Source organism: Vombatus ursinus, unplaced genomic scaffold (genome assembly GCF_900497805.2).
Source record: "Vombatus ursinus unplaced genomic scaffold, bare-nosed wombat genome assembly UNPS02007344.1, whole genome shotgun sequence".
Classification (NCBI taxonomy): Eukaryota; Metazoa; Chordata; class Mammalia; order Diprotodontia; family Vombatidae; genus Vombatus; species Vombatus ursinus.
In genome coordinates, this window is record NW_020947122.1 from 7,022,867 (window position 1) to 7,033,430 (window position 10,564).

Consider the following 10,564-nt stretch of genomic DNA (forward strand, 5'->3'; position numbering starts at 1 on the left):
TATCTATCTATCTATCTATCTATCTATCTATCTATCTATCTATCTATATCTATATATACGTACATATAATTTTTCCCCTCCAACTATCCTAATATTGACAAAGGCCTCAGGAGTTACAAATATTGTCTTTCCATGCAGGAATGTAAACAGTTCAACCATAATAAATCTCTTATGATTTTCTTTTTCCTGTTTACCTCTTCATGTTCCACTTGAGTCTTGTATTTGAAAATCAAATTTTCTATTCAGCTCTGGTCTTTTCATCAAGAATGCTTGAAAGTCCTCTATTTCACTGAATGACCATTTTTTCCCCTGCAGAATTATACTCAGTTTTGCTGGGTAGGTGATTCTTGGTTGTAATCCTATCTCCTTTGCCTTCTGGAATATTATATTCCATGCCCTGCGGTCCCTTAAGGTAGAAGCAGCTAAATCTTGTGTTATCCTGATTGTGTTTCCACAATACTTGAATTGTTTCTTTCTGGCTGCTTGTAATATTTTCTCCTTGACCTGGGAACTCTGGAATTTGGCTACAATATTCCTAGGAGTTTTCATCTGGGTATCTCTCTCAGGCCGTGATCGGTGGATTCTTTCAATTTCTATTTTGCTCTCTGGTTCTAAAATATCAGGGCAGTTTTCCTGGATAATTTCTTGAAAGATGATGTCTAGGCTTTTTTTTTGATCATAACTTTCAGGTAGTCCAATAATTTTTAAATTATCTCTCCTGCATCTATTTTCCAGGTCAGTTGTTTTTCCAATGAGATACTTTACATTGTTTTCTAATTTTTCATTCTTTTGGATTTGTTTTACAGTGTCTTGACTTCTCATAAAGTCACTAGCTTCCAATTGCTCTATTCTAATTTTTAAGGAAGTATTTTCTTCAGTAAGCTTTTGGACTTTGTTTTCCATTTGGCCAATTTTTCTTTTTAGGTCATTCTCCTCATTGGCTTTTTGGACCTCTTTTGCCATTTGGATTAGGCTATTTTTTAAGGTGTTATTTTCTTCAGTATTTTTTTGGGTCTCCTTTAGCAAGCTGTTGACTTGTTTTTCACGATTTTCTTGCAAAACTCTCAGTTTTTCCTCTGCTTCTCTTACTTGCTTCTCAAAATCCCTTTTGAGCTCTTCCAAGGCCTGGGACTGATTCATATTCTTCTTGGAGGCTTTGGATGTAGGGGCTTTGACTTTGTTGTCTTATTCTGGTTGTATGTTTTGATCTTCTTTGTCACCAAAGTAAGATAATATAGTCTGACTCTGTTTGCGTTGCTTACTCATGATCCTGGCCAATTACTTGAGTTTTAAACTCTTTGTTAAGGTAAAAGTCTGCTTCCAATGTGGAGAATGTATTGTCCCAAGCTTTGGTGTTTTTGTTTTCATAGATACTTCTAGGGACCTGAAAATTTTCAGTTCTTCCAAGATGCTATGATAAGGGGTGAGGTGTTTCTTCTCCACAGCCACAACAAGCTTCACCAGGCCAGCGCTCCTCCTTACCCCAGGACTGCCCCTCAGAGCGGTGACCCAGATCCAGGCACTGGTAAAGCAAGAGATTCCTGCCTCAGCACAAGCAAAGAGATCCTTGCAATCCCCCTCTTATCAGCCACTTGATTTCTCCTCAGTCTGTGGGCTGGAAGCTCAGGAAACAACTGCGGCCCCCAGGGTAGCTGAGACTGAGCTCCTTCTCTCACCGCAGTCACAGACTTTTCCCACTGACCTTCTAAGTTGTCTTTGGCATTTGTGGGTTGAGAAGTCTGGAAACCGCCACAGCTGCCCGCGATTCAGTACTCTGAGGCCTGCTCCAGGTTTGCTACGGCCTGCATGCCCACGCCAAACTGCGCTGCTCTCCCCGCCTGGTGTGATATACCTTTCAGATCAACCCTCCAGGCTGTCTTGGGCTGGAAATTTGTTTCACTCTGTCATTTTGTGGGTTCTGCTGCTTTAGAATTTGTTTAGAGCCATTTTTTGTAGGTATTTGGAGGGGTTTGGGGGGAGAGCTCAAGGAAGTCACTGCTTTCCCTCTGTCATTTTGGCTCCGCCTTAATTTTTGCATCTTGTTCTGCATCCTGGATAGCCTGCTTTTGAGCATCTACATCAGCAGCATCTTCTACATAAGTTGCATCAATCTCATCATCTTCTAGCTCCTTCTTGGCATATTTTTTGGTAGAACAATATCAAAGTCATTCTTTGGAGTAGGAAGGCTCATCAACCCTAAACAAAGATGCTCAGAAGATTCTCTCTCAATCTGCTTCACATACCAAGGGTCATTGTAATCTGCCAATCCCTCTTTAGGATTTATGTTTAGTTTGTTCCCCTGAAGGAGTTTTGCCTTGGGGTAGTGCCAACAACTGGTATCGGAGTTATCCCTTCAGCTCCATGAGAAGACATCCTGAATGGGGTAGACAAGACTGTGTTTGGTGTCTGAATGATCTATCCTTGAGGAGTCACACTAGAGAAATCACTCTCATGCAATGGTGTATTAAGACTACCTTTCAGTGGGGAGTCCATGTTGGTAAGAGCCATCAAATTCTGTGCTTCCTGCAGAATTCACTCTTGGCCAAGAGGGGTTTTGGGTACCCTCTGAGTCATACTATTGTTGTAACATGATACTCAGACAAAAGAGTACTGGAAGCATAATCCATTATGCCATATTCCTCTAATGTTTGACTTGCAATTTCACTTGATTGGCTAACTTTTACAACTTCCTGAAGTTCTGCATCTGAAATTTGTGGTTTGGTGAGTACTAATTTTCTTTTCTTTTTAGTGGATTCTGATACTCCACTGGTTTGAAGAATATCTGATGGCCAGTTACACTCCCTTTTTCTTTTTAAATGTTGTTTGTCTTTGTTCCTAGCTCTACTTTCCTTTTCAGATCTTAACTCTTCATCAAGATCATGTTGTTGTAACTTTTTGTTGGAATTGTAAAATTTAGTTTATTTTTGGTTTTCAACAATTACTTCCATAAGCTTTTGAGTTTTAAATTTTTCTCCCCGTCCCTCCTGAAGATGGCATGCAATCTGATATAGGCTCTACATATACATTCCTATTAAACATATTTTCACACCAGTCATGTTGTAAAGAAGAATTAGAACCAATAGGAGGGACCGCAAGAAAGAAGAAACAAAAGAAAATAGAAAAAAAAGAGCAAATAATATTCTTTGATTTGCATTCAAACTCCATAGTTCTTTCTCTGGATGTGGATAGCATTTTCCATCATGAAAGTTTTGGAGATGTCTTAGATCCTTGCATTGCTGAGAAGAGGAAAGTGTATCAAAGTTAGTCATCACACAATGTGGCTGTTATTGTGTACAACATTCTCCTGGTTCTGCTCATTTCACTCAGCATCAGTCTATAGAAGTCTTTCCAGGTTTTTATGAAGTCTACCTGCTCATCATTTCTTATAGCACAATAGTATTCCATTACATTCATATACCCTAACTTGTTCAGCCATTCCCCAATTGATGGGCATCCCCTTAATTTCCAATTCTTTGCCACAACATATAGAGCTGCTATAAATATTTTTGTGCATGTGGGTCCTTTTCCCATTTTTATGATTTCTTTAGAATACAGACCTAGAAGTGCTATTGCTGGGTCAAAGAGTATGCACATTTTTATAGCCCTTTGAGCATAGTTCCAAATTGCTCTCCAAAATGGTTGGATCAGTTCACAACTCCACCAACAATGCATTAGTGTTACAATTTTCCCACACCTCCAACATTTAACATTTTCCTGTTTTGTCATGTTGACCAATCTTATACGTGTGATGTGGTACCTCAAAGTTGTTTTGATTTTCATTTCTCTAATCAATAGTAATTTAGAGCATTTTTTTCATGTGACTATAGATAGCTTTAATTTCTTCATCTGAAAACTGCCTGTTCATATCCTTTGACCATTTATCAATTAGGGAATGACTTGTATTCTAATAAATTTGACTTAGTTCTCTATATATCTTGGAAATGAGGCCCTTATCAGAGACATTGGCTGTAAAAATTCTTTCCCAGTTTTCTGCTTCCCTTCTAATGTTGGTTGCATTGACTTTGTTTGTGCAAAAGCTTTTCAATTTAATGTAATCAAAATTATCCATTTTGTATTTCACAATATTCTCTATCTCTTGTTTGGTCGTAAATTCTTCTGTTCTCCATAAATCTGAGAGGTAAACTATTTCTTGCTCTCCCAGTTTGCTTATAGTATCAACCTTTATATCTAAATCATGAACCCATTTTAACTTTATTTTGGTATATGGTGTAAGAATTTGGTCTTTGCCTAGTTTCTGCCATACTTTTTTCCAGTTTTCACAGCAGTTTTTGTCAAATATTGAGTTCTTATCCCAGAAGCTGGGGTCTTTGGGTTTATCAAACAGTAGATTACTATTGTCATTGACTTCTGTGTCTTGCATACCTAACCTCTTCCACTGATCCAACACTCTATTTCCTAGTCAGTACCAAGTAGTTTTGATGACTGATGCTTTATAATACAATTTAAGATCTGGAAAGGCTAGACCACTTTCCGTAGCATTTCTTTTCATTAGTTCCCTTGATATTCTGGACCTTTTGTTCTTCCAAATCAATCTTATTATTATTTTTTTCTAGCTCTATAAAATAATTTTTGGTACTTTGATTGGTATGGCACTGAATAAGTAAATTAACTTAAGTAGAATTATTATTTTTATTATATTAGCTTGGTTTACCCATGAGCAACTGATGCTTTTCCAAGTGTTTAGATCTGACTTTATTCATGTGAAAAGTGTTTTGTTATTGTGTTCATATAGTTTCTGGGTCTGTTTTGGCAGGTAGACTCCTAAATATTTTTTGATGTCTGTGGTAACTTTAAATGGAATTTCTCTTTCTATCTCTTGCTGTTGGGCTTTGTTGGTGATATATAGAAATGCCAATGATTTACATGGGTTTATTTTATAACCTGAAACTTTGCTAAAGTTGTTTATTATTTCAAGTAGTTTTTTTACTTCATTCTCTAGGATTCTCAAAGTATATCATCATATCATCTGCAAAGAATGATAGCTTTGTTTCTTCTTTGCCTCTTCTGATATCTTCAATTTCTTTTTCTTCTCTTATTGCTAAAGCTAACATTTCTAGTACCATATTGAACAACAGTGGTGATAATGGACATCCTTGTTTTACCCCCAATCTTATTGGAAATGCTTTTAGCTTATCCCCATTGCATATGATGCTTGCTGAAGGTTTTAGGTAGATGATACTTATCGTTTTAAGGAAGACTCCATTTATTCTTCTGCACTCTAGTGTTTTTAATAGGAATGCGTGTTGTATTTAGTCAAAAGCTTTTTCTGCATCTATTGAGATAATCATGTGGTTTCTGTTAGTTTTGTTGTTTATATAATCAGTTATGGTGATAGTTTTCCTGGTATTGAACCAACCCTGCATTCCTGGTATAAATCCTACCTGGTCATAGTGTATTATTCTCATGATAAGTTGTTGTAATCTTTTCCTAAATATTTTGTTTAAAATTTTTGCATCTATGTTCATTAGGGAAATTGGTCTATAATTTTCCTTCTCTGTTTTGACTCTTCCTGGTTTAGGTATCAGCACCATATTTGTATCATAAAAAGAATTTGGTGAGATTCCTTCTTTGCCTAGTTTCCCAAGTAGTCTATGTAGTGTTGGAATTAATTGTTCTTCAAGTGTTTGATAGATTTCGCATGTAAATCCATCTGGCCCTGAGGATTTTTTCCTAGGAAGTTCATTGATGGCTTGTTCAATTTCTTTTTCTGAGATGGGATTATTTAAGTATTTTACTTCCTCTTCTGTTAATCTTGGCAATTTATATTTTTGTAAATATTCATCCATTTTACTAAGATTGTCAAATTTATTGGCATATAGTTGGGCAAAATAGTTCCTATTTATTGTTTTAATTTCCTCTTCCTTGGTGGTGGATTCACCTTTTTCATTCTTGATACTAGTAATTTGGTTTTCTTCTTTCTTTTGTTTAATTAAATTTACCAAAGGATTATCTATTTTATTGTTTTTTTCATAAAACCAGCTCTTAGTTTTATTTATCAGTTCAGTAGTTTTCTTAATTTCAATTTTATTAATCTCTCCTTTGGTTCTGAGAATATCTAATTTGATATTCAATTGGGGATTTAAAATTTGTTCTTTTTCTAATTTTTTTTTACTTGCAGGCCCAATTCATTGATCTACTCTCTCTGTTTTATTCAGGTAAGCATTTAGAGATATAAAACTTCCCCTAAGAACTTTCGCTGCATCCCATAAGTTTTGGTATGTTGTCTCATTATTGTCAATCTCTTGAATGAAATTATTGACTGTTTCTATGATTTGTTGTTTGACCCATTCATTCCATTCATTCTTTAGGATTAGATTATTTAGTTTCCAATTAATTTTTAGTCTATCTTTCCATGGCCCTTTATTATATACAATTTTTATTGCATCATGATCTGAAAAGGATGTATTTAATATTTCTGCCTTTCTGCATTGGATTGTGAGGTTTTTATGCCCTAGCACATGGTCAATTTTTGTGTAAGTGCCATGTACTGCCGAGAAAAAAGTATATTCCTTTCTATCCCCATTCAGTTTTCTCCAGAGATCTACCATATCTAACTTTCCCAAAATTCTATTCTCCTCCTTAACTTCTTTCTTGTTTATTTTGTGATTAGATTTATCTAGTTCAGAGAGGGGAAGGTTGAGGTCCCCCACTAGTATAATTTTGCTGTCTATTTCATCCTGTAAGTCCCTGAGCTTCTCCTCTAAGAATTTGGATGCTATACCATTTGGTGCATATGTGTTTAGTAATGATATTACTTCATTGTCTATGGTGCCTTTTTGTTTTTTAGCAGGATGTAGTTTCATTTCTTATCTCTTGTAATAAGATCTATTTTTGCTTTTGCTTTGTCTGAGATCAGGATTGCTACCTCTGCTTTTTTTTACTTCAGCTGAAGCATAATATATTCTAATCCAGTCTTTTACCTTTACCCTGTATTTATCCCTCTGTTTCAAATGTGTTTCCTGTAAACAACATGTTGTAGGATTATGGTTTTTAATCCATTCTGCTATCCACTTCTGTTTTATGGGAGAGTTCATCCCATTCACATTTACAGTTATGACTACTATCCTATTCCCCCTGCCCCCATTTATGCTTTTCTTTCTCTTTTCTCCCTTTCCCTGCTCACTAGTGTTTTGCTTTTGACTACCACCTCCTTCAGTCTGCCCTCCCTTCTGTTAGCCCCCTCCCTTATCTTTCCCTTTTTCCCTCCTACTGCCTATAGGGCAAGTTTGATTTTTATACTTCACTGATTATGTTATTCCCTCCTTGAGCCAAATCCCATGACAGTAAGGTTCAAATAATGCTCATCTCCCTTCTTTCCTTCTACTGTAATAGGTTTTTGTGCCTTTTCCTATAACATAATTTACCCTTGTCTGCCTCCTCCTTTCCTTTCTGCCCAGTACAATCCCTTAATTAGATCTACTTAATCCACTTACTTAGATCCATTTAACCCACTTAATTAGGTTTTTTTTTTATCATTATATCAAAGTCAACTTATACCCACCCCCTCTGTCTATGCATACCCCTTGCAAATGGAATAATAACAACACAATTCTCAAGAGTTACAAGTGTAATCTTCCCTTGTAGGGATGTAAACAGTTTGCCCTTATTAATAACATGTTGTTTTTTTTCTCTATTCTTTTTACCTTTTAATGTCTCTCTTGAGTTTTGTATTTGAAGATCAAAATTTCTGTTGAGCTGTGGTCTTTTCATCAGGAAGGTTTGGAAGTCCCCTATTTCATTGATTATCTATCTCCTCCCCTGAAAGATTATGCTTAGTTTTCCTGGATAGTTGATTCTTGGTTGTAATCCAAGCTCCTTTGCTTTATGGAATATTGTATTCCATGCCATATGATCTTTAAATGTAGAAGCTGTAAGATCCTGCATAATCCTGACTGTGGTTTCATGATATTTAAATTGTTTCTTTTTGGCTGCTTGCAGTATTTTCTCTTTGACCTGGCAGTTTTGGAATTTGGTTTCTATATTCCTTGGCTTTTTCAATTTGGGATCTCTTTCAGGAGGTGATAGGTGGATTCTTTTGATAAGTATTTTACCCTCAGGGCAGTTTTCCTTGATGATTTCCAGAAAGATGCTGTGCAGGCTGTATGTTTCATCATGGTTTTCAGGTACACCAATAATTTTTTTCTCTCCTGGATCTGTTTTTCAGGTCAGTTGTTTTACCAATGAGGTGTTTTACATTTTCATCTACTTTTTCATTCTTTTGTTTCTGTTTGACTGATTGTCACTTTCTCATAGAGTCATTAGCTTCCACTTGCCCAATTCTAATTTTTAACAAATTGTTTTCTTCTATTAGGTTTTGTACTTCCTTTTCCATTTGGTCCATTTTACTTTTTAAGGAGTTCTTCTCAGTGAGTTTTTGTGCCTTGTTTTCCATTTGTCCAATTCTGCTTTATAAGGAGTTGTTTTCTTCAGGGTACTTTTTTTTCCAGTTGGCTGATTATATTTTTTAGGGACTTGTTTTCTTCAGTGTATTTTTTCCCATTTGGCCAATTGTATTTTTTAAGGACTTGTTTTCTACAGTTAATTTTTATCCTTTATTTTCCAAGCTATTGACTCTCTCTTGCATACTTCATTTCTTTTCCCAATTTTTCTTCTACCTCTCTTTTTTGACTTCTAAAATCCTTCTTGAGCTCTTTCAAGAAGGCTTTTTGGGCTTGAGACCAGTACATATTCCCTTTTGAAGTTTTGGATATGGATATATTGACAATGTTGTCCTCTTCTGAATTTCTGTCTTGATCTTCCCTTTGCCCATAATTAGAATCTATGGTCATTGTCCACTTCTTTTTGCTCATGGTGTTTGCTTATTTCCCAGCCTTTAAAAAAAAATTGAGCTCTCCAGCTGGAGAGCAGGGGCACTGACCCAAACTTCTTATGCTGGCATCCAGGTAGTTAGTCACTGGCTTTGTGTGCTGGGGCCTCAGGTGTTGGCAGTTGGAGGCTTTAGGGTTCTGGTGGCTTACCTGGTGTTGGGCTGGAATCAGCAGCACTGGAGCTCTACAGGTAGGGATGAGGAACCTGCCCCTAGCACATCAGGGCCTTGCACTCCTTTCTTTGGCTCCTGCTCACCTGGGCCTTACACAGGGCTGTTTTGCTGCTGCAGGGTGTCTTTCAGCCTGGAGCTTTACCTCTTGGAGTTGTGCTTCCCAGAGTTTTGCTGAGGCACCAGGAGACCTGGCTGTGAGAGAAAGTCATGGCATGTGGTGGTTTTCCAAACTGGTTTCCACCTGTTTCCCTGATCATACTGAGGCACTTGGGAGTTCTGGTGTTGGTGCTTGCCTGCTCCACTACCCTGGGGTTTAGGATCTCCCCCTGGTATGCTGACATAGGGCTTTCCACTGGCTTGCTGGGATGCCTCCCATTCTGTATTGCTCCCCTGCTCCCGCAGCGAGAGGTGCCTTTCCTGTTAATCCCCCAAATTTCCTGGGCTACAAGACTGCTGCACCCTGTCTTTCTGTTGGTTCAGCTGTTCCAGGGTTTTTCCTGGGGTGATATTTTCTGGATTTTCAGATGTCAATAAGGGAGGGTGAGAGCAACTTACTTCTTACTCTGCCATCTTGGCTCCCAGAAATGCAAATCTGTTGTAACTACTTAAAGTCAGAATCAAGTGTCTGATAATTTTCTTCAGATGTGTCACAAAAACCTGGAGCAGGCTTTTTTTTTCAAATGGAATTTCTGCATTCTAATCTTTTTCCTTTTCTTCTGAGTTTCTCTGCCAGCTGCCTAAAGTTCTCTTTTTGAGGGCAGCAAGACACCTTGCTTCTTCCAGTCATTTCTCTCTTGCTTTCTGTGTGTTTGCCAGAAGGGCTCTAGCTTCTCTAGCTTCTGAGAGCATTTCAAGTTCATCCTCATTCATATCAATTGGATCAAGTCTGGGTGGTTCCTTTCTGTATTTGGCTAATCTCTCCAGGTTTAAGTGTTCAGGGATCATCTGCTATCTCTTTGTCATTATCTCTTTGAGCAGCTTTATCCAGGAGAAATTTATAGTGCTCCAAACATTATGCAGCCATCATCCCAATGATTGGGGCAATGGTTCTCAACTGGATTGGCATCAATTTGGCTGGTGCAAAAGCTTTTCTTCCTCCTCCTTAGCCCATTCTGTTTTTTTAATCTCGAGTCCAGCCATGAATACCATCTGGTCTTGTACTGCTTTGCTGATTTCCTGTGCAAAAGTGAAGCAATCTAAGACCATTGGTTCTTGCTATATTTCATTGCCATGGCTTTGAGAATTTCACCTTCAGTGTTCCTCAATAGCTCCCCCCCCACCCCGATCATAATCTGAGGCATCTTGGTGGAAGGGTGAGCGATTCAGCAATTAGCCTAGATGACCTGGAGAACACTGAAATGGCTTAGCAGCATCCCAATCCAAAGCTGACCATTTTTCCTAGCACAACTTTAGGAGTCTAGGAATGGGTGGTGAGAAGGATGTTGAACCCACCTTTGACCTCACAATTCCCTTTGTGGCTGAGGGAGAGGTGAACCTCGAGCCAGGGTGGCAAGAAGGAAGGGGAAAAATGGACTTTCACCT

The 10,564-nt window shown here is 37.7% G+C and overlaps 1 pseudogene; it reads right to left on the reverse strand.

The window, feature by feature from the left end:
- The window catches only part of LOC114033739, an 11,654-nt pseudogene extending 1,331 nt beyond the window's left edge, over nucleotides 1-10,323 (reverse strand).
- Between the last annotated feature and the right edge of the window lie 241 nt (nucleotides 10,324-10,564).